General features: G+C 46.5%; 1 protein-coding gene and 1 long non-coding RNA gene across 2 annotated transcripts in view; one reads left to right on the top strand and one right to left on the bottom strand.

The window, feature by feature from the left end:
- Positions 1-24627, top strand: part of DLGAP1 (DLG associated protein 1) — a 976217-nt gene that overhangs the window by 844515 nt on the left and 107075 nt on the right. The gene's annotated exons all lie outside the window — the stretch shown is intronic.
- On the bottom strand, positions 15517-22168 carry LOC111553574. Its single transcript, XR_002734988.1, has 3 exons — positions 19711-22168; positions 18140-18270; positions 15517-15919 (listed from the first exon to the last, which is right to left on the bottom strand). It is a non-coding gene; the product is annotated as an uncharacterized LOC111553574 (long non-coding RNA).

The following is a 24627-nucleotide window of genomic DNA, read 5'->3' as shown; positions in this document are numbered from 1 at the left end:
AAAAAAAAAAAAAAAAAAAAAAAAGAAATCAATGAAATGTGTAATTTCAAACTCCAGACTGTGGCTGGAAGGGCAGACCTCACTCATGTTTTCAAAAGTGAGTATCTTTCCACTAGCCAAGTTAGGATTGCCTCTGGCAGGCAAGAAATTGGGGAAAGATGAAAGGAAATAGCCCCCTTCTGCTTGCCCCAGGCTGGACAGCGGTGTGGCAGTGCATGGCTCTCAGCATGGACTTGGAAGCCGAATTCCGGACTCTTCCTTCTCCCACATTCCCCAGGGGGCAGAGCCAGTCTTTGAGAGAATAACTTTCCCCATCATTCCCGGATCCCAAGCCGAGCATGAATCGTGAAATAATCAGTTTAGGCCGGGCGCGGTGGCTCACGCCTGTAATCCCAGCACTTGGGGAGGCCGAGGCAGGCGGATCACAAGGGCAGGAGATCGAGACTAATGAGTTTGCAAGTGAGCCGAGATCGCACCACTGCACTCCAGCCTGGACAACAGAGCGAGACTCCATCTCAAAAAAAAAGAAAGAACCAGCTTAATTGTAGAGTCAGTGGGAACACACACAGCCAACACACACGTATACTACCCATACGCACATTAGAGGATCCACAGGTACCCACTGTTGGCAAAGAAGCAGCCCAAAAAGCAGGTCACTTTTAACTTCTGTATTTATTTTGTAGAGACGGGGTCTCACTCTGTCACCCAAACTGGAGTGCAGTGGTTTAATCACGGCTCACTGCAGCCTCAACCTCCTGAACTCAAGCAATCCTTACACCTCAGCCTCCCTACTAGCTGGGATTACAGGCATGCCACCATGCCCAGCTAATTTTTTTTATTTTAAGTTTTTGCAGAAACGTATTGAAAGAAAAACCTTAGCCAAATTAAGTTTAACAAAGTTTAATTGAGCAAAGAATGCTTTGCAAATCAGGCAGCCTCCCAAGCCAGAGTAGCTCAGAGAGACTCCAGGACAGCCACACGGTGGAAGATTTATAGACAGAAAAAGTAAAGTAACATAAAAAACAGAAGTGAGGTATAGAGACAGTTGGATTGGCTACAGCTTGGCGTTTGCCTTTTTTGAACACAGTTTGAACAGTTGGCCCTCTTTGGCCAAAACTCTCTGATTGGCACAAGAGTAGGTTACAGTCGGTTTATACCTCCATTTAGGTTGTACATAGTTCACTATATACAGAGAAACCTTTAAGTTGAACTTAAAATATGTAAGGAGGCCACATTAGGCTAAACTTGATTTAACAGACAAGGTCTCACTATGTTGCTCAGGCTGATCTCAAACTCCTGACCTCAAGCGATCTTCCTGCTTCAGCTTTGATGAACCTCAGGAGGGGAGGTCATTAGCAGAACCTAAGATGGACTGAATGTCTTGTGCGGGTGAACTCTTGTATAGGATCCCTATATGTGAAGCCTGGAAGTAGAAGATAGTATCAGGGCGGGTATAGTAATCATAGCTATTATTAGCAGCTTCCCACAGTGCTGGGACTACAGGTGTGAGCCACTGAACTCAGCCCCAGGTCACTTATCTTTAAGGTGAACCGTAGCATGCCTCAGAAGTATCAGAAGGACCTGTTCAAACACAGGGTGCTGGCCCCGCCTCCGGAGTTTCTGACCCAATAGTCCTGGATGGGGCCTGAGAATTTGACCCACGTGTTCCCAGGTGCTGACACCACTGGTAGGAGACTACTGTCTGGGAACTATTGTTTGAAGAGTGAAAGCTCTAGAAATATGTATAATTTCTGGTCACACATCACTGCCTGTTTAAATGTGATACCAGGTCCGACTTGGTGGCTCACGCCTGTAATCCCAACACTTTGGGAGGCCAAGGTGGGTGGATCACCTGAGGTCAGGAGTCCAAGACCAGCCTGGCCAACGTGGTGGCCCGTCTCTACTAAAAATACAAAAATCAGCCAGGCGTGGTAGTGGGCACTTGTAATCCCAGCTACTTGGGAGGCTGAGGCAGGAGAATTGCTTGAACCCAGAAGGCAGAGGTTGCAGTGAGCTGAGATCGTGCCATTGCACTCCAGCCTGAGCGCCAAGAGTAAAACTCCATCTCAAAATAATAATAGTAGTAATAATAATAATAAAATGTGCTAGCAGTTCTCGAGGATTTTCATCCGTGCACCCTGTATGCTTTCCTGTTGCTGCTGTCATCAGTTACACTCACAAGCGGAGTGGCTTTACACAGCACAGATCATCTCACTGTTCTGGAGGTCAGAAGTCAGAAATGGGTCAGCAGGGCTGCTTTTCCTTGTGGAGAGTATAGGGGAGAATCCATGTCCTTTTCGGGCTTCTAGAGGCTGCCTGTGTTCCTTGGCTTGCAGCGCCTTCCTCCATCTGCAAAGCCAGCAGCAGAGGTGCACCCTCAACCCCTCTGCTCCTCTCCCGCACACACACACTTCTGCCCCCATCGTCACATCGTTGTCTTTGTCTCTAACCCTCCTGTCTCCCTCTTATAAGGACCTCACGATGACATTGGGCCCATTCAGGTAATCCAGGACAACTTTTACATTTTAAGATGCTTACTCACATCTGCCAAGTCCTTCTTTTCCCTAGAAGGTAGCATATCCACAGATTTCAAAGATTAGGAGATGGGTGTCGTTAGGGACCATCCACCCATCCTACCACGTGCTTAAACTCCAGCAGGTGGCCAGGCATGGTGGCATGCACCTGTAGTTCCAGCTACTCAGGAGGCTGAGGTGGGAGGATTCCTGGAGCCTAGGAGGTCAAGGCTGTAGTGTGCAATGGGGTCTGTGAGTAGCCACTGCACTTAAGCCTGGGCAACATAGCAAGACCTCATCTCAAAAAAAAAAAAAAAAAAAACAAAACCAACTCTGGCAAATATCCTTCCATCCCGTATCTCCCACAAAAATGAAAAAAAGGAAAAAACTAAAAGAGCATCAGGATTTGCATGATGCTAGTCAGAAGGTAAAGTCAAATTTTCCCCTTCTTCTGATTTACCTGGTCGCAGGAGGGGCTGGTGGGAAAAGTCAAAGAGCCTAAAGAGGAGCAGGGAAGGAAGGACTAGGGCGGCTAGAAGAGGGAAGGAGTTAGTGACATGCGTCCATGTGGGCCTCTTGACCATGCCCCAAACACCTACTCGGTCTACCTGCTACTTTCTGGACTTCCTAGGACTGGAACCCTGGTCTCTTCCCTTTTGAGTCAAGAGACCTTCGTGTCCCCACTAGACTTGCAGGGCAGCAGTGCCTGCCCAGCCCCCAGCACTGCCTTCCGATCCTGCCTGCAGGCCACCTGGGAAAGATGCAGAAAGAGAAACTGCACTGAAAGGGTAGACTCTTGTGTGTTGAAATTTCTGCTTATTACCGTTGGAACTTTTCTGAAGTCCCAGCCTTAAGGCTGTGAATTCTCTGTCTGTGGGTGTGTTAGTCAGCTAGGCCTGCCATAACAAAGTACCATAGACGGGGTGCCTTAAACAACAGAAGCTGATTTCCTCACAGTTCTGGAAGCTGGAAGCCCGAGATCAAGGTATCAGCAAGGTGGTTTCTTCTGAGGCCTCTCTCTTTGGCTTGCAGGTGACTGGCGCCTCTCTGTCCTCACTTGGTCTATGCACATAGGTCCTGCTGTCTGTCTTCTTGGAAGGATGCCACTCATTGGATTATGACCCTAATGACCCAACTAACTTAATCATCTCTTTAAAGACCCTATTTCTCAAGAGAGTTACATTCTGAGAGTTAGGACTTCAACATATGCATTTGTTTGGGGGTGGGAGGACACAAGTGGCTCATAACATTGGGCCAAGACCCTGGGAGGTAAAGAAAGATCACTCAGATTTTCCCTGGTGTAACAGGTAGACTAGGCCCAACGAGGATGAATGCTGGGAAAGGGAGTCCAAGCTGTTAACTTTAAAAGTGCTCTCTGGGGGCCGGGCATGGTGACTCATGCCTGTAATCCCAGCAAACAAACAAAAACAGGCAGTTCTGGGTTGTGGGACACACTTTTTTTTTTTTTTTTTTGAGACGGAGTCTCGCTCTGTCGCCAGGGCTGGAGAGTGCTGTGGCGCGATCTCCGCTCTCTGCAACCTCCGCCTCCCGGGTTCAAGCGATTCTCCTGCCTCAGCCTCCTGAATAGCTGGGATTACAGGCGCCACCACCACACCTGCCTAATTTTTGTATTTTCAGTAGAGTCAGGGTTTCACCATGTTGGTCAGGCTGGTCTCAAACTCCTGACCTCGTGATCTGCCTGCCTTGGCCTCCCAAAGTGCTGGGATTACAGGCTTGAGCCACCCCACCAGGCCCAGAACTGCCTTTTCATAGCGATGTTGGGTTAGGGTTGGGAAAAATGCAGAAAAGGTCAAAGAAGCCTCCAGAACCCCAGGTTTAGTCTGTGTAAGCAAACAGCATCATTTATGGCTAGCAGTCGCCAGTGCCAACTCCCTGCAGGTTATTTATTTGATGCACGATTCACAGCTAGTCCCCTCAGTTCCACCAAGTCCACACACACCCTGGACACAGTGGAAATAAAGGAGCAGCCAGTGAGTGTTTGTGTCAGATGTTCTTTGAAAGGGCTGTTTGATAGAAATGATTTCATTCTCAAGGCATGGCTTTGATACGGAAGTCAAACAGCCAAACAGCCCGCAAGTTGAAGCAAACCAAATAGCCTTATCTTATTCTTGATTCATGGGTTCCTCTCTCTTCAAAGCCCCTTAAAGGCCAGACTCTGCGAATTGTAACTTGTTAGAGTAATTACTGTTGCAGAGTCATTCCCGGAACGGGTTGTGTCTTTGACTTACAGGATGTGAATTCTCTGACATTTTTCCTTGATAAACCTTTGCTAGACTCTGGTCAAACTCACTAGCCAATATAGGTTTAAATACAGGCACACATTGTTAATCGCATTTTTCCTTCCTTTTTTTTTTTTTTTTTTGAGACGAAGTTTTGCTTTTGTCACCCAGGCTGGAGTGCAATGGCGCGATCTTGGCTCACTGCAACCTCTGCCTCCCGTATTCAAGCAATTCTCCTACCTCAATCTCCTGAGTAGCTGGGATTACTGGCGCCTGCCACCACGCCCAGCTAATTTTTTTGTATTTTTAGTAGTGACGGGGTTTCACCATGTTGCCCAGGCTGGTCTCGAACTTCTGACCTCAGGTGATCCACCCGCCTTGGCCTTCCAAAGTGCTGGGATTACAGGTGTGAGCCACATGCCCGGCAATTGTACTTTTCTTAGGCCTTGCAGATGTGTTTTTCACAAATCAAGGGTTTGTGACAACCATGCGTGGACCAAGTCTATCAGCACTGTTTTTCCAACAGCGTGTGCTCACTTCGTGTCTCTGTGTCAGCATTTTTTAGCAATTATTTTTCTTTTTTTTTTTTTTTGAGACTGAGTTCCACTCTTGTTGCCCAGGCTGAAGTGCCATGGTGTGATCTCGGCTCACTGCAACCTCCGCCTCCTGGCTTCAAGCAATTCTCCTGCCTCCCCCTCCTGAGTAGCTGGGATTATAGGTGCCTGCCACCATGTCCAGCTAATTTTTTGTATTTTTACTAGAAATGGGGTTTCACCATGTTGGCCAGGCTAGTCTCGAACTTCCTACCTCAGGTGATCTGCCTGCCTCAGCCTCCCAGCGTGCTGGGATTACAGGTGTAAACCACTGCCCCCGGCCAGCAATATTTTTTATTTATTTTTAATAGATCAGGTGATTGGGCTCAGACCAGCCTGGGTTTGAATCCCATCTCTACCACTCACTGGTTTGGGGAAAATGTTCTGTTTCTTTCTATGGAACAGATCACCCCCAAAACTTAATGTCTTAAAGCAGTCATCTCATCACTTCTCAGTCTCTGGGGGTCAGGAATTTGGAGAGAGCTTTGGCAGGGTAGTTCTGGCTCAGCGTCTCTCCTGAGCTTGCAGTCTCTCCAGGTGAGAGCTGGAGCAAGTAGGGCTGGCTGAGCCTCTCCTGTAGTTTCAAGGCTTTTCAGGTAGTCTTTCACATGGACTCACTTGGGCTTCCTTACAGCATGGCAGCCTCGGGACAACTGGCTGCTTATGTGCTGACTGGTAAAAGTTATATCACCTGTTCTGATCTAGCCTCAGAGGCCATGCAGTGTCACTTCCTTCCAATTGTCTTAATTATAGGCAAATCACAAACCTCTCAGATTCAAGGAAAAGGGAATTAGGTCCACCTCTTTTTTTTTTTTTTTTTTTCCTGTTTGTTTGTTTCTTTTTGTTTTTTTGAGACAGGGTCTCCCTCTGCTGCCCAGACTGGTGTAAAGTGGCACAATCACGGCTTACTGCAGCCTTGACCTTCTGGGCTCAAGTGATCCTCCCACCTTAGCCTCTGGAGTAGCTGGGACTACAGGTGCACGCCACCACACCAGGCTAATTTTTGTATTTTTTTTTTTTTTTTTTTTTTTTTTTTTGTAGAGATGGGGTTTTCACCATGTTTCCCAGGCTGGTCTCAAACTCCTGGGCTCAAGGGATCCTCCCATATCAGCCTCCCAAAGTGCTGGGATTATAGGTGTGAGCCACTGTACCTGGCCTAGACTCTACCTCTTAAAGGGAAGCAGCAAAGTTCTAGAGCACAGACTGGCAAACTGTCGCCCTCAGACCACCGAATGGGCCCAACTCTCAAACACAAACAAGCCTGTACATGTACACATTGCCCAGGGCTGTGCCACAGTGACAGAGTAGTCAGGTCAGACAGCGAATGATCCACACATCCTAAAATATGTGCTGGATGGCTTTTATTTATTTATTTATTTTTTTTTTTTTTGAGGCAGAGTCTTGCTCTGTCACCCGGGCTGGAGTACAGTGGCCGGCTCTCAGCTCACTGCAAGCTCCGCCTCTCGGGTTTACGCCATTCTCCTGCCTCAGCCTCCGGAGTAGCTGGGACTACAGGCGCCCGCCACCTCGCCCGGCTAGTTTTTTGTATTTTTAGTAGAGACAGGGTTTCACCGTTTTAGCCAGGATGGTCTCGATCTCCTGACCTTGTGATCCGCCCGTCTCGGCCTCCCAAAGTGCTGGGATTACAGGCTTGAGCCACCGCGCCCGGCCGCTGGATGGCTTTTAACAGAAAAAGTTAGTGAACACCTGTTCTAGAAGGACATGTCAGATGGAAGATACTGTTGCAGCCATCTTTGGAAAATTCAGCCTCCCAAGGGCTGGTTACAAGCCTCTCAACGTTAGCTCCCCCTCCAACTACGTAAAGTGGAATAATAATCCCATGTACAAATTACTCAGCAGAACTCTATGCCTGTGACAGGCAAAGTATACAATTGCATTTTTCCTTCCTGGGCTTCATTATGGTTTGAGAGCCACCGAAAGGTCTTAGCTGCACTGTGGGTCTGTTAGCAGTGCCAGAAACTCCCCACTTCAGATACCCCTTGGAGTTAAGGCCAACTTTACAGAAACCTCCCTTTTAAAATACACATTTATTACCCTTGAGGGAAGAAATGTTTGCAAAAATCCCTTCTAAAATGCCCCCTCCCCACATAAAATGCATTCTCTTATCGTTTGATAAGAGAATAGTTTTAGCTAAATTTTTACCTGTCAAAGAACAAGTGTCTCAGGGAATGAGGGAGTGAGTTAATTTGGGCTGGAGCCAGTGCGGGGAAACGGGCTGTCAGCGTGTCTCCAGTTGCCGACAGAGATAGACTTGAGAAATTTTAGCTACTGCACGAGTGTGCTCAGGGCTCACTGCTTCAGACAAAGCAACGAAAAATGCCTGTTTCTTGGCTTCCCCCGTCTCCATCGGCTCCCTTTTCCTACTGCCCAGCCCAGACGGGCTTCAATGCCCTCTCTGCTGTCAGCACCTGCCTTGGGCGTTTTCTCTCCTCACCTGGGCGTGTCCAAGGCCAATCCTCCAGCAACCCCTGAGATTATCTTCTTGTGACCCAGTTTTCCTCCCTGCTGGAAATTCAAACAGGGTCATCCTGAAGCCTATTTGTTAACAGGCATCTGTGCTCTTTCTCTTTATTTTTTTTATTTTTTATTTTATTTTTTTTGAGACGGAGTCTCGCTCTGTCTCCCGGGCTGGAGTGCAGTGGCCGGATCTCAGCTCACTGAAAGCTCCGCCTCCCGGGTTTACGCCATTCTCCTGCCTCAGCCTCCCGAGTAGCTGGGACTACAGGCGCCCGCCACCTCGCCCGGCTAGTTTTTTGTATTTTTTAGTAGAGATGGGGTTTCACCGTGTTAGCCAGGATGGTCTCGATCTCCTGACCTCGTGATCCGCCCGTCTCGGCCTCCCAAAGTGCTGGGGCTCTTTCTCTTTAGAAGTGAGTTTCTAGTCAAGAAAATAGAGGCTCCCCAACCAGCACCAACTGTGTGGTAACATTACTCCTTCCAGTCCCAGCTTTTCTACTCATTTACTCAAATACCACCAAAATTATCAACTCTATTTATGCATCCTTTAAAAAATTATTTTGTCGGCTGGGCACAGTGGCTCATGCCTGTAATCCCAGCACTTTGGGAGGCCGAGGCTGGCAGATCACATGAGGTCAGGAGTTTGAGAGCAATCTGACCAACATGGTGAAATGCCGTCTCTACTAAAAAATACAAAAATTAGCCAGGCGTGGTGGCGGGTGCGCCTGTAATCTCAGCTACTCGGGAGGCTGAGGCAGAATCACTTGAACCCAGGAGGCAGAGGTTGCGGTGAGCTGAGATGGTGCCATTGCACTCCAACCTGGGCAACAGAGCGAGACTCCATCTCAAAAAAATAAATAAATAAAATAAAAATAAATTATTCTGTCTCCTCTCCAAGTTATGCTTGACTCCAATAACTTTTTTTTGTTGTTGTTGTTGTTGTTGGAGACAGAGTTTCACTCCTGTTTTCCAGGCTGGAGTGCAGTGGCACTATCTTGGCTCATGGCAACCTCTGCCTCCTGGATTCAGGCAACTCTTTTGCCTCAGCCTCCCAAAACTGGGGTTACAGGCATGCGCCACCACCCCTGGCTAATTTTTGGTTTTTTTTTTTTTTTTTTGTATTTTTAATAGAGGTGGGGTTTCTCCGTGTTGGTCGGGCTGGTCTCGAACTCCTGACCTCAGGTGATCTGCCAGCCTTGGCCTCCCAAAGTGTGGGGACTCCAGTAATTCTTAAAATCTACTCAGCTTCACCCTATGCTATACTGAAAGAATCATTTCTTTTTGATACAGCTATTTGCCACCATGGTATTTTCGTATCAAATATTATGAGTGTTTTGGGGATGGTTGGGAGGGGAAGTGTGCAATTTATGATTAGAGACCATTCCTTTTGACCCATATTAATTTTTATAGCATATTTTCCCTTTCTATTCAGCCTAAATGTACATTTATGCAAATTGTATATAATACTTGGCGGTATCCCGGAACCCCAGCTCGATACTGGCCAAGGCCAACACAACTTGTGCTGCTCCAGGAAGAATTGTGGTTTGGAAATGTTACTCCACTGGAGCCAAAAAAAAGTGACAACTGGCTGGACGCGGTGGCCCACGCCTGTAATCCTATCACTTTGGGAGGCTGAGGCAGGCGTATTGCCTGAGCTCAGGAGTTCAAGACCCGTCTGGTCAACGTGGTCAAACTGTCTCTACTAAAAATACAAAAATTAGCCGGGCATGGTGGTGGGCACCTATAATCCCAGCTACATGGGAGGCTGAGGCAGGGGAATTGCTTGAACCCGGGGGCGGAGGTTGCAGTGAGCCAAGATTGTGTCACTTCACTCCAGCCTAGGCGAAAGATCGAAATTCCATCTCAAAAATGAAACGAAATAAAATAAAATAAAATGAAATAACAATTGGTAGTGGGTAGCTGCTGCGGCAGCTTTGCCTAGCATATGCATAGCACTTTGCAACTTACAAAGGGCTTTTACATAATTAAATCTTTAATGTTCACTGTAACAGCCATCCTATAGTTATTGTCCCATTCCACAGATGGTCATAAAATGAAGCATAGAACTGTATTGCCTTTGAACACAGACCACCCAATTTATACCCAAGGTCTGTTAACTCATCTGGGCATTAATTGTTCATAAACTCATACTTCCTAAGAGTACTGCGCACTGGACACTGTGGGTCAACATTGCTTCCTAGCCAGGCTCATGCCTGTAATCCCAACACTTTGAGAGGAGGTTAGAGGATGGCTTGAGCCCAGGAGTTCGAGACCAGCCTGGGCAACACAGGGAGACTCAGTCTCTACAAAATTCAAAATTACAAAATTAACCAGGAATGGTAGCATGCACCCATGGTCCCAGATACTCAGGAGGCTGAGGCAGGAGGATCACTTGAGCCCAGGAGGTCGAGGCTGCAGTGAGCCATGATTGTGCCACTGCACACCAGCCTGGGCAACAGTGAGACTGTCTCAAAAACAAACAAAACAAAACAAGAGACATTAAACCATTGTTTCCTTTACTCCTTTCTCCAGAACGCTTACTTTTTTTTTCCTGAGAAAGATTTTATATCTACTATTACTTATGAAGTGAGGTGCTACCAACAATTCATGTAAGCTGAAATTTTGCCTTCAAAAACCTACTTCCTAATCTAATTCCTCTTACATTAGCAATAGAAAATGGACTAAAAGACCAGGCATGGTGGCTCATGCCTGGAATCCCAGCACTTTGTGAGGCTGAGGCGGGTGGACCACTTGAAGTCAGTTCAAGACCAGCCTAACCAACATGGTGAAACCCCGTCTCTGCTAAAAATACAAAAAAATTAGCCAGGCATAGTGGCAGGCACCTGTAATCCCAGCTACTCAGAAGGCTGAGGCAGGAGAATCGCTTGAACCCAGGAGGCAGAGGTTGCAGTGAGCCGAGATGGCACGACTGTGCTCCAGCCTGGGAGACGAGCAAAAACTACGTCTCAAAAAAAAAAAAAAAAGGAAGTGGACTAAACTATCATGATAGACTTCAAGATATATCTAATACAAAGGTTTTGGTTGTTTTATTTTTACATCAGCAACCATCTGGGAATAACTAAAAAACATGTATGAGATGACTGGTCAATGTTTCAGAACTTCTTTTACGACTGAAACTGAAATTCAGAGGTCCTATGAAGTCAGAATTTTGAGTGTTACAGGAGTTCCACTAACGAATGAACTGAACAGCACAGTTGCAGCCTGTGATTCCGTTGTTTCATTGCACACCACCCGCCTGGCACTAAACTAGACAATGGAGACATTGGTCGCCATGGATACGGGATGGCATCATCTGACCACGTTGGTGTAGAAGTTAGCTTCAGGTGTTCTCACACCTTTCACAAGGACCACGGGTCCCCCTAGTCAAAATGAAGGGATTCCCCTTATGGAACTATTGATGATGTTGTTACTGTGTGCTATTTACTGAGTTAATACACTGAGCATTTCCCATATATTACTTCCTTTCAGCCTCTCAACAACCTATAAGGAAGCTTTTTATTCTTATCCTCATTTTAGACAATAGAAACCAGATGTTTATAGAGCTTCAGCAACCTTCCCTAGGTAACACACTTTTTTTTTTTTTTTTTTTTTTTGAGACGGAGTCTCGCTGTGTCGCCCAGGCTGGAGTGCAGTGGCCGGATCTCAGCTCACTGCAAGCTCCGCCTCCCGGGTTTACGCCATTCTCCTGCCTCAGCCTCCCGAGTAGCTGGGACTACAGGCACCAGCCACCTCGCCCGGCTAGCTTTTTGTATTTTTCAGTAGAGACGGGGTTTCATCGTGTTAGCCAGGATGGTCTCGAACTCCTGACCTCGTGATCCGCCCGTCTCGGCCTCCCAAAGTGCTGGGATTACAGGCTTGAGCCACCGCGCCCGGCCGGTAACACACTTTTAAATCAAGGTCTGCCTCTAAAACTTCCATTCCTTTTTAATATTTTGAGATGGGATCTTGCTATGTGGCTCAGGCTGGACTCAAACTCCTGGGCTCAATCAATCGTCCCACCTCAGCCTTCCAAGCAGCTGGGACGACAGGACTGTGCCATCTTCTTAAACATCAACAGTATCGCCTTTCAGGCAGGAAAAGCAGAGGGAATTATTTATTCATTTGATAGAACTTTAGTAATGTAAGTGGATACACTTAGGGCTAGTCCTCGGGCTTGTTACCATGGTAAGCTAGGGAAATACAGTTGAGGGGCCTGCGACAGAGCTTGGAGAGGGTCTGGGATGTTAAATTCTCAAGTATTTGAACTTAGCAACAGGACTTGGTCCCATCCACACCCTGCCCTCCACCCCAGCTGGAAATCATTAGTGCTGACTATGGAGGCAAAGGGAAACATACTTGTAAGTTTTTTTGTTTTGATTTTCTTTGGGGTTTCCTTTTTGTCTTTTCTGAACTGAAGGGTGATAGAGAAGGTATGGAAAAAGTTTGAAACCACTGGCAGGGGTCCACCCTGCAAGCCCTGAGAAACTTGAGGTAACTTCTGCCATTTTCCAAGGTGCAAGGAAGCGAAGGCTGGAGCCGGTCCTGCTATGTAATTTCGAGGTGGGAGGTGGGGGCATGTTAACAGAAATGACAGGCAGGGGCTTTGGAAAGATGTTGTGGGGCCTTGGTCATGGGGAGAGTGAAGGCTGCTAACTAGAATGTAGGGAATCTGGAGACAGCTGCCTTTGGAAGGCTGTGGAGGGCTGGGGAGGGCTGGGGCGGGTGCAGTGGTAGAGCTGGTCAGGATTGGGTTGAAAGAGCAAGCCACAACTTTGCACCACCCCTACCCCAGCACTTTTAGTTTACAAAAGATGGAGCAGCAATTGTATTTTCTCCTGGCATCTCAAATCAGTTAGGGGGCTGGAGGTCTGGGATGGGAGAGTGTGAGCCTGCGCTAAGCTGGGTGATCAAGGGAGCTGTGGGGAAGTTTACATTTTCCCCCTGAAGCCTTGATCATTTGAGTCTATAAAACAAACAGATAGTAAGTTAACAGGGGAAAAAAAAAAAAGCATACCCCGGTTTTTTTTTAAGACAGGGTCTTGCTCTATTGCCCAGGGTAGAGTGCAGTGGTGCGATCATAGCTCACAGCAGCTTCGACCTCCTGGACTCAAGCAATCCTCCCGCCTCAGCCTCTGAGTAACTGAGGCTACAGGCTTATGCCACACCTGGCTGGCATACAAATTTCGCTAATGTGCACACATGTGCATAAGTCATACAAATTATGAAAACTCTTCTGCCATAGGAAAAAAATACATATGAAAAATCCAAAAAAAAAAGACCATGTAGTTAATATTTTTATACCATCGTTTTTCATTTTTTTGAGGGAGAGCCTCACTGTCACCCAGGCTGGAGGGCAGTGGCGTAATCTCAGCTCACTGCAGCCTCCATCTCCTGGGTTCAAGCAATTCTCCTGCCTCAGCCTCCCAAGTAGCTGGTAGCTGGGATGACAGACATGTGTCACCACATCTGGCTATTTTTTTTTTTTTGTATTTTTAGTAGAGACAGCATTTCGCCATGTTGGCCAGGCTGGTCTTGAACTCCTGGGCTCAAGTGATCTGCCCACCTCGTCCTCCCAAAGTGCTAGGATTACAGGCGTGAGCTACCATGCCTGGCCGAGTTAATGCTTTTATACCATTTTGATGTTACTGAGGAGTAGGGACTCAGAGAGTGGCAAGACAGGTTATGGGAGGTAGGGGAGAGGGAAGGTGAGGGAACAGGCAGGTTCAGTCTCACAGGTAGCAGTCCTCAGAGAGAACAGAAGGTAGTCTGTGGTTAAGTGTTTCTCTGTCAGATTTTTAAAGGTGTCGGACACTCAGTTAATCTCTCCTAGGTTTGGATAGGCGGAGGGCCTCAGAGAAAGCCTGGCTGTTTATTTCATTGCTGCGGATTTTCCCTGCAGATGTACGTCTCCACTACAAAAGGCAACTTGGCAGGGCTGTTGGTGTCTGTGGGCCCTCTGAACAGCCATCTCAAAACTATGCCAAAGAAGTATATTTTGAGGTAAAATTTTTAGTTTTTTTCAAAGCCCTCTCGAAGGAGAGGACATAAGAATTGAGACAGTGAGGAGACGAATTTTTATTTTTTTAAAAATTTTTTTATTTTGTTTTTTATTTTTGAGACAGACTTTTGCTCTTGTTGCCCAGGCTGGAGTGCTATTGCGAGATCTCAGCTCACCACAACCTCTGTCACCCGGGTTCAAGCGACTCGCCTGCCTCAGCCTCCTGAGTAGCTGTGATGACAGGCGTGCGCAACCATGCCTGGCTACTTTTGTATTTTTAGTAGAGATGAGGTTTCTCCATGTTGGTCAGGCTGGTCTCGAACTCCTGACCTCGGGTGATCCGCCCGCCTCCGCCTCCTAAAGTGCTCCTAAAGCACAGGTGTGAGCCACCGTGCCTGACTGAGATGAATTTTTAATATTAAGCACTAGGAGAAGTCATCTCAACATACGCACTCACATGCACTCCTTGCAGGGCTCTTCATGCGCTAGGAACCAAAGCATCTAAAAGTAGGAACTTTCCCCCTCAAAAAAGAACCCTCGGGGAGTTTCCAAGATGTTACTCTTTTTTTTTTTTTTGAGATAGTGTCTCTGTCACCCAGGCTGGAGTGCAGTGGCTTGATCTCGGCTCACCACAGCCTCCGCCTCCCAGGCTCAAGCGATTGTCATGCCTCAGCCTCCCAAGTAGCTGGGATTACAGGCATGTGCCCCCATGCCCAGTTAATTTTTGTATTTTTAGTAGAGCGGGGTTTCACCATGTTGGTCAGGCTGGTCTTGAACTCCTGACCTCAAATAATCCACCCACCTCGGCCTCCCAAAGTGCTGGGATTAAAGGTGTGAGCCACCGCGCCTGGCCTCCAAGATGGTTTTCATATTTCAATTTTGTTGCATCAAATAATCTAGGAATGAAAGAAAAAAGAAGAGAGCCCACTTCTTAAATGTTACAGGGTAAGTGGAACACTCTGTCCCCTTTCACTGTATTAACCTGTTCACTCACTGCATCACACTATGAGATAGGTGCTGTTATCCTAACAGATGAGGAAACTAAGGAAAAGATGATGTAACAGTGTAAGGTCATGTAGCTTGTAACTGGCAGGTCAGGATTTGCACCGGGCAGAGACAGCCTTTTTCAGGGTGTGGGAGAAGTATCTATTCCACACCCATTGCTAGGTTCATGGCTGAGACTCCTATCATAGAAGACAGATTAATAACAGAAAAATATGCCAATTTATTTAACATAAATTGATACAGGAGCCTTCCAAAGGAAGGCTCAGGCCGGTGAGAGGTGGATGACACCTCGAATCCTAGTACTTTGGGAGAACAAGGTGGGAGAATCACTTGAGCCCAGGAATTCGAGACTAGCCTGGGCAACACAGTGAGACCAAATCTCTACCAAAAAAATGTTTAAAAATTAGCTGCTTCTGGTGGTGCACACTGGCAGTCCCAGCTACTTGGGAGGCTGAGGACACTGCAGGGGAGAGTATTACAGATTAGGTTGGGTGCAGCGGCTCACAGCTGTAATCCCAGCACTTTGGGAGGCTAAGGCAGGCAGACCACTTGAAGTCAGGAGTTTGAGACCAGTATGGCCAACATGGTGATACCCTGTCTCTACTAAAAGTACAAAAATTAGCCGGGCGTGGTGGCACACACCTGTACTCCCAGCTACTTGGGAGGCTGAGACAGGAGAGGCTGAGGCAGGAGGATCATTGAACCTGGGAGATGGAGGTTGCAGTGAGCTGAGATCGTACACTACACTCCAGCCTGGGTGACAGAGCGAGACTCTGTCTCAAAAAAACAAAAAGTTTCAGACTTTAGAGTATTTCAGATTTGAAATAGAATAAATTTATTATTTAATGGTAACAAACAACTGGGGACCAGTTAGGGCAGGAGCTGTCTGTTCCAATTCTTCTTTGCCTCTGGGTATAGAGTGGGACCCTTCTGGAGTGAGCATCTTATGACCTACTTTCAGGCAAAGATAGGTCAGAGCATCCCGTTGTGGCCAGATCTCACATTGAGTGACCTTGCTCCTTTGGTTTTCTCAGTTGCCAAGTCACCATATTTTAGGGCATCATGTTCTGAGCCCCAACACATAGACAGCATCTGCAAAGTCACTGCGTAAGTGCCAAGCCAATCAAATCAATAAGCAAATACAATTTTAAAAATAAAATCCAAGTGACTAAGATGGCAAGATAATTTGTTTTCTCAAACAATACCAAGTCCAAAGGTAGGGCAGGCAATGAATTTACCAAAACCAGTAAGTTCATGACAGCTGGCCTTTCTTCCACCTGTCATCCCCAGTGGTGTGAGCTCATCCTTTTTTTTTGGTGAGATGGCGTTTCACTCTCATTGCCCAGGCTGGAGTGCAATGGCACCATCTCCACTCCCTGTAACCTCCCCCTCCTGGATTCAAGCAATTCTCCTGCCTCAGCCTCCCCAGTAGCTGGGATTACAGGAATACGCCACCACAGCTGGCTAATTTTGCATGTTTAGTAGAGATGGAGTTTCTCCATGTTGGTCAGGCTGGTCTTGAACTCCCGACCTCAGGTGATCTGCCCGCCTCGGTCTCCCAAAGTGCTGAGATTACAGGTGCGAGCCACCACGCCCGGCTGAACTCGTCTTCTTCGGCCAGTACTTTCTGTGCTCTCCCTATGGCAGCCACGGTTCCAGCATCCCTTGCAGATGACAAAGTCCAGAGAAAGAAAAGGGATGTCCCTGACTTGGGTGGCTTTAGATAGTGAGGTAAAGTTTCCCAGAACATTCCCATCTGACCTCCCTTCTCATCTGTTTGTCTTGTAGACTGTTGAAGATTCAGTCTCCATGTCTAGGTAGGGGCTTTGCCACCTCTAAAACTCACAGCTGTGGAAAAGATCAACAGCACTGGGGTCTCATTAGCAAGCAGGACAGGGAGAATGGTTATGAGGAGGCAAACAACAATGTTTGCCACGGGCGTAAAGGCATGCAAAAGGCTAGTATGTTCCGGAAATGATACATAGTCAAATTAGAAATTGTCAGGAGAAGGTAATAAAATATGCTGCAGCCCATTTGTAAAGAAGTTACCAGCTGGCCGGGCGTGGTGGCTCACGCTTGTAATCCCAGCACTTTGGGAGGCCGAGGCGGGAGGATCACGAGGTCAGGAGATCGAGACCCTCCTGGCTAACACAGTGAAATCCCGTCTCTGCTAAAAATACAAAAAAAAAAAAAACCATTAGCCAGGTGTTGTGGCAGGTGCCTATAGTCCCAGCTACTCGGGAGGCTGAGGCAGAAGAATCGCTTGAACCCAGGAGGCGGAGCTTGCAGTGAGCCAAGGATCGCGCCACTGCACTCCAGCCTGGGCGACAGAGCAAGACTCCATCTCAAAAAAAAAAAAAAGTTACCGGCTAATATTTGGCTGCATTGTATAGGTCCATGTTCCTTAAGCTTTTAAAATTTAAAGACAGTGAGATATCAATGTTAGGAGATTTTTTGGTATTCCTTTTTTACGTAGTAATCATATAAAATTTCCTCAAAAAACAAATGCTCAAGGCCAGGTGCAGTAGCTTACGCCTGTAATCCCAGTACTTTGGGAGGATGAGGAGGGTGGATCGCTTGAGCCCAGGAGTTCAAGACCAGCCTGGGCAACATAGCAAAACCCCATTTCTACAAAAAATATAAAATATTAGCTGGGTGTGGTGGCACAGGCCTGTAATCCAGCTACTCTGGAGGCTGAGGCGGGAAAATCACCTTGTTGCAATGAGCCTGAGTAACAGAACAAGATCCTGTCTCAAAGGAATTAAAAGAAAAATAAAAAAGGTTCAAAACAAAAATTACACAGCAACATATATAGTCACACTAAAATTTCATAATCTAGGCTGGGCGCGGTGGCTCATGCCTGTAATCCCAGCACTTCGGGAGGCCGAGGCGGGTGCCTCAATCACCTGAGGTCAGGAGATCGAGACCAGCCTTGCCAGCATGGCGAAACCCCTTCTCTACTAAAATTACAAAAAAAAATTAGCTGAGTGTGGTGGCAGGTGCCTGTCATCCCAGCTACTAGGGTGGCTGATGCAGGAGAATCGCTTGAACCCGGGAGGTGGAGGTTGCAGTGAGCTGAGGTCGTGCCACTGCACTCCAGCCTGGGCGACGAGAGTGAAACTCCAAAACTCTGTCTCGGAAAAAAAAAAAGTTATAATCTAGTCATATCATAGCAGTGAAGAAATAACCGTGTGTGTAATTCTTATTTGTACTTTTTTATAAATACAAATTACAAAAGTAATTCTTTTTCAAAAAATAGGAAAATTCAGAGAAGCCCAAAGAATAAAGTAAAAATCAGCCATATCCCATCACCTGGCTGTAACGACGTGAAGTCAAAGTTGGGGCCTCACATACGTAGTAGTTTGGCATACAGTTACAATAGTGATTTTCTTTTTCCTTTGTAAGAAAGCACTTCAAATTCAATTTCTTCTTACCATACTTTTCTGTCAAACAAAGCAAAACTGCTGGTCAGTGTAGAAGGGGAAAAAGCAACAAATGCATATGGTGACTTACGAAGTATAACATATTACATTAGCGAAAGAAATAAGTATTACTGCTGTTGTATTTCTGTTTGACTTGCTACTCATACAACTGGTTATCTAAGCCCAAACTCTATATTGTAAGGAAGTAATGAAAAATCTGCCTTTGAGAGCAGCGAATTCTTCAGTGTGGTTCTGGCAGGGGAAGGAAGGGGGAAGGGTTGTAAGAACCGGGGCCAAATTTCATCCTGGCGAGTTGCAGCTTTCTTCCTGAGCGTGGTTACTGGTCCAGGCACCAGGGCTCAGGAATGAGACAGACATGAGCTTGTTTTGGTTGGCACCTCTAGGATAGTTTTGTCTGCACACTGTGCCTCTGAGGAATGGCCCCTACAAAGGGTCAGGATGCCAAAATTCTTTCATCTTTCACTTTCATTTTAAAGATGAAATCTGAATATCTCTCCATCTAATAGCAAACCACGGTGAGACCATTTTTTCTTAAAGTCCAGACCTGCCTAGGCAGGAATCCATTTTGGTGGTTGTTGATTTTAGTGTTTGTTCAAAGTCTCCTGTTTCTTTATGAATTCTCTTTCACACAAACTTGTTAGTGGCACTCAGTTTCCTCGGTAAACTTTCTGGTTCGTTTGCTGCTAGCTTTTAAAAATCTATAGACAGGCAAAAAATCTCCTGCTGCTAAAAAGCTGTGTGACCTTGGAAAAGTCACTTAACCTCTCTGGAGAAAGTTCAAGTTAGAGGGTCATAGTGGACTGGAAAGGATTTTAGAGATCAGAGTTCTGCGCTTCCTGTTTACAGATCTGTCATTCAGAGAGGGTGACTAACTGGCCAGAAGCCAAACAGCTTTCTTGAAGTTTTATTATTTTGATTTTTAAGGAAAGGAGTCCAATGAATTTGCAAATTAACTAAGCAGTGTTTGAAAAGAATGTGCAAGAGATATTTAAGTGTTAAAGGAAACTAAAGCTTTGAGAACTAGAGATAAGATACTTTATAATAACTATCCAAATTGGTTTGTAGGAAGCAAACGTGAACTGTGTAAAATGTGGAGCATTTGATGCACCAAGAAATATGTACTGACTGCCCACTTGGAACTTGAAAGTTCAGTGGGGAACCAAGATGATAATTATAATGTAATAAGTGCTCCGCCTGATTAAAAACTGCAGTGTTCTCATGAGAACTAGGAAAGGCCTTCAGAAGGACACTCCTGACGTCTTTCTGGAAGAGGTCAAACATAAGCTCAGATCTGAAGGAAAAACCAGAGGAAAGAATATCCCTAACAAGCAATCGATTGCACATGCAAACCCAGGGAGCTTGATGGGTTGAATAACTAAAGGAAAAGTGGTCAGGAGGATGTAGAGTTCTGAGACGTGAACGGTGAGCAGGAACTCTTACCTGAGGGCAGATTTGTAAACTGCAGACTGACAGGACCTGCTGGAGGGTTTCCGCTCTTCCTCTCAGTGTACGCAATTTAGTTTGGAAACAGAGAACAGACAGACCCAGTGAGACTAAGTAGAAAAGTATTTCTCCAAATATTTTGACCTACAAAATGCATTTTCCCTGTTGCCCAGTATGTACACAGATCCGGGGACAAGCACACACAAACTGAAAGAAGTTTCCCAACAAGACTTAATTTTTCTACACAGGATGTACGCTGACATTTTCCACCTAACCTTTTGCATTTTCTAAATGGTGAAACTGCATGACTCATCTGATTTCACTACCCATTAAGTCACAACTCAGAGTTGGAGAAAGCTTGGGTTAAGGAAGTTGCTGTGATACTCCAGAAGAGAACATTTAAAACTATAGGATCTAGGGAAGCAGAAAGATGCACAGAAGGATGTGGAATGATTCCAGAGGGATTTAAGAGATCGAAGAGGACCCAAAAGAGTGCTTACAGATAATGCCGAGTTTTGGCTTGAACTCGGGGCAGACAAAGGGATCGTGAACTGAGATAGGGAACCTTAAGTGAAAGATGAGAAACTTGAGAAATGCCCGATTCCTTTGTGTGTGTGTGTGTGTGTGTGTGTGTGTTTCTGTAAACATAAATATGCTCCTTAATTTGAAGTACATCCCAAGAAAAACATGTAACTCCAGAAAATGCCCAAGTTTTATTAAAAGAAGAAAGGAAATGGCAGAGATGGAAAGAAGGGAATCAGTGGAGAGGGGTGGACTCGAGCACTTAGGCACAAGATTCCACTTGGACAGGACAGGCAAGCTTCAAATCCCCGAGGAAACAGCCCATATCAGACTCACCTGATGCTTTGCTGCAGCTGCTATGGGGCTTTTGTAAGCTGGGAATGGGTTAAGCATAGCCCCAGCTGTTCATTCAGCCACAATGTTGGCAGGAGTTAGCTTCTTTACACATAAAGTTGGCATCAAATTTGGAATTCACAATCACTAGTTCACAAACGTCACAGGCATTTCTTAGGCACTTCTTATATAAATGGAAACACATTAACTTTCTTCTTCATGCACGCTCTCTGACAGCATCGGGTCAAAGGGACTTTTTTCGTGCCTCTTTTCATAGCCTCCACCGTCCCCATCCTTCTTCGAAATCTTTAATTTTGCAAAGCCGTAGGGAGTGGTGGTAGCCTGTGGCGAGTTGAAGATTTTGAACAATAGGTGTTTCGGAGCCGAGTTTATTGAAAGGGTCTTGTCTGTGTCCTGGGGGAGATTGTAAATGAGATGTCAACAGGAGCTCTTTTGTGTGGATGGCATTCATCCTGAAAGAGAGGAATTCCCTCACTGTGCTAGTATTTAAAGTACATTTGTTGCTGCTTTTGCTAAAACTTTTTATCCAACTGCCAGAGCTAACAGCAATGAATGAGTCACTTGGTGTGATTGTAACTTCCTTCCCTCCTTAGCAAAGCAATGACTCAGTCATTTACATTTAGAAAGGCAGGCTCCTAAGAAGATTTCTTGGATTTTCATCAGCTTGAGCCTCTTTTCTTGACCATCACGTGGGCTTGGTCTGTCAGCAATCCTGTTAACCCCGGGTGAGGGGAGTTTAGCCGGGCTGTTTTTCTCCCTCCCTGGAAAACTTCTTGCTGTTTTGCTCGTTTCTTTTTTAAGTCCAAGGAGAAAGACAAACACAATTTCCTGCCTTAAGCCCTTTTCCTTTCTCTCTCCCTCCCCCCCTTTTTTTTTGTAAAGGACAGGCAATTTCAGTTTACTGTAATTACCCTGGGCTGAGGTTTGACTAACTCCACCTTTAGATGATAAGGCAACCGTTTTATTACCTCGCTGCCAGGTGCCCGAGGGTGACAAGACTTGCCTTTATCTGGTGACCGGACAAGGTTATCAGCAACTGCAAATGGGCTGAACCTCGGAGCAGGGGCCATCAAAATGCTTCCCTCCCCTTGATCCATTTCCCAACCCTTTACTGGTAGTTCATTTCAATCCGAAGACTAGCTGTAGTTTCTGCAAGTTTTTCCGCATTCCTGCACCTTAGCTCTATCGTCTTGTGTTCTCTCTGGAACACAGGCAGCGGCAACAGCAATCTTAATTATGAGCAGTCAGTTGCCCCCATGAGCCCAGAGCACAAGCATGAAGCCTCAACCACAGGCCAGCACACCACACGCAGGATATATTCGCGACCTCTGGCTTAGTCGATCTGCAGTATTTATAGTTGCTTTTTCAGAGTTGATACTTAATAACATCTTTGGCCTATGATGCTAGAAATCCCTCCAAAAGAAAATCGTATTGCTTGTACTTTCTATGGTTCCTTTTGAAAACTGGAATATAATCCACACCAGGAAGCAGTGCCGTGCTTGTTTGAGATAAAAAACATATCTACTGCTCGATTTATATCTGCAGTTCATGAACTTATTTGTCTACCAACACAAGTTTCTTTTTTTTTTTTTTTGACGAAGTCTCGTCCTGTCTCCCAGGCTGGAGTGCAGTGGCGCGATCTCGGCTCACTGCAAACTCCGCCTCCTGAGTTCACACCATTCCTCTGCCTCAGCCTCCCCAGTAGCTGGCTGGGACTACAGGCGCCCGCCACGACGCCCGGCTAATTTTTTGTATTTTTAGTAGAGACGGGGTTTCACCGTGTTAGCCAGGATAGTCTGAATCTCCTGACCTCGTGAGCCGCCCGCCTCGGCCTCCCAAAGTACTGGGATTACAGGCCTGAGCCACTGCGCCCGGCCAACACAAGTTTATTCTTTAATTCAAACTATGTTACTTGCACTGTCTCGGTTATCTGTTGGGTGGGAAATGTGGTATAAGAGCACACATTTCGGGAAATTGTTTCCAAAAAGCGTGTACTAGGCAGAGCTTGAATGAATGAAGAGCGCACTTGCAAACAGGCTTTTAGGCCAGTGTCCTGGGCAGCATCAAAGCAGAGCGGCACCCAGCTTGTACCTAGCACGGAGCTGCCCTCCTGTCAGTGTAAATTATAGTGGGCCAAGGTAAAGAATGTAGCTTTTATTTATTTATTTATTCATTCGAGGAGTCGTCTTGCACTGTAGCCCAGGCTGGAGTGCAGTGGCGCAATCTCCACTCACTGCAACCTCCCCCTCCCAGGTTCAAACGATCCGCCTGCCTCAACCTCCTGAGTAGCTGGGATTACAGGCGCCTGCCACCACACCCAGCTTATTTTTTTATTATTATTATTTTTTATTTAGAGACGGAGTCTCGCTCTGTCACCATGGCTGGAGTGCGGTGGTGTGATCTGGGCTCACTGCAACCTCCGCTTCCTGGGTTCAAGCGATTCTCCTGCCTCAGCCTCCCAAGTAGCTGGGATTACTGGGGCGGGCCACCATGCCCAGCTCATTTATTTGTATTTTTGTTAGAGACGGGGTTTCACCATGTTGGTCAGGCCGGTCTCGAACTCCTGACCTCAAATGATCGGCCCACCTCGGCCTCCCAGAGTGCTGAGATTACAGGCATGAACCACCACGCCCAGCCGTAGGTTTTATTTATTTTTCTATCTGTGAAATCGAACTGCAGCCTGAGGATAGCAGATGGGAAAGGAGGGGTGGGGAAGAGAATGGAAAGATGAGTTAAAACACACACACACACACACACACACACACACACACACACACACCCTTGCAAATGTGAAGTGTTCATCTGTAAGACCGCATCAGATTACTCCATTCTGGGCTGGGCGCAGAGGCTCACGCCTGTAAACCCAGCACTTTGGGAGGCCGAGGTGGGTGCATTGCTTGAGGTCAGGAGTTCGAGACCAGCCTGCAACATGGTGTAACCCCATCTCTACTAAAAATACAAAAAATAGCCGGCACGGTGGCAGGTGCCTGTAATCCCAGCTACTTGGGAGGCTGAGGTGGCAGAATTGCTTTAGCGGGGGAGGTGGAGGTTGCAGTGAGCTGAGATCACATGATTGCACTCCAGCCTGAGCCACAGGGTGAGACTCTGTCTCAAAAAAAAAAAAAAAGATGACTCCATTCTGTAATGTATATAGACATCATTCTACACTGTGGAAAGAAACAGTTCAAATCCCCTACTAGGGCCCTTATCATCATTATAATAAAAATGAATAAAAAGAATGCTTCTGGCTGAGCATGGTAGCTCATGCCTGTAATCCCAGCACTTTGGGAGGCTGAGGCAGGTAGATCACCTGAGGTCCGGGATTTGAGATCAACCTGGCCAACATGGTGAAACCTCGTCTGTAATAATACAAAAATTAGCTGGGAGTGGTGGTGCACACCTGTAATCCTAGCTACTTGGGAGGCTGAGACAGGAGAATTGCTTGAACCTGGGAGGTGGAGGTTGCAGTGAGCAGGGATGGTGTGTGCCACTGCACTCCAGCCTGGGCAATAAGAAGGAAACTCCATCTCAAGAAAAACCCAAAAATAAACCAAAAGAATGTTTCTGGCCGGGCGCGGTGGCTCAAGCCTGTAATCCCAGCACTTTGGGAGGCCGAGGCGGGCGGATCACGAGGTCAGGAGATTGAGACCATCCTGGCTAATACGGTGAAACCCCATCTCTACTAAAAAATACAAAAATCTAGCCGGGCGAGGTGGCGGGTGCCTGTAGTCCCAGCTACTCGGGAGGCTGAGGCAGGAGAATGGCGTAAACCCGGGAGGTGGAGCTTGCAGTGAGCTGAGATCCGGCCACTGCACTCCAGCCTGGGCGACAGAGCGAGACTCCATCTCAAAAACAAAAACAAAAAAGAATGTTTCTGAGTACAGTGTGTGAATCACACACATGGTGATGAACTAATGAACACCCAGAACTCCCACAAGAGACAATGTCAGAAGTATTAACAAATCTGACCTAGACCCTGGGCAACACAGTGAGTCCCCATCTTTACAAAAAGGTTTTTTTTTTTTTTTTTTTTTTTTT

Source organism: Piliocolobus tephrosceles, chromosome 18 (assembly GCF_002776525.5).
Source record: "Piliocolobus tephrosceles isolate RC106 chromosome 18, ASM277652v3, whole genome shotgun sequence".
Lineage (NCBI taxonomy): Eukaryota > Metazoa > Chordata > Mammalia > Primates > Cercopithecidae > Piliocolobus > Piliocolobus tephrosceles.
This window is presented reverse-complemented; position numbering and strand designations above follow the sequence as displayed.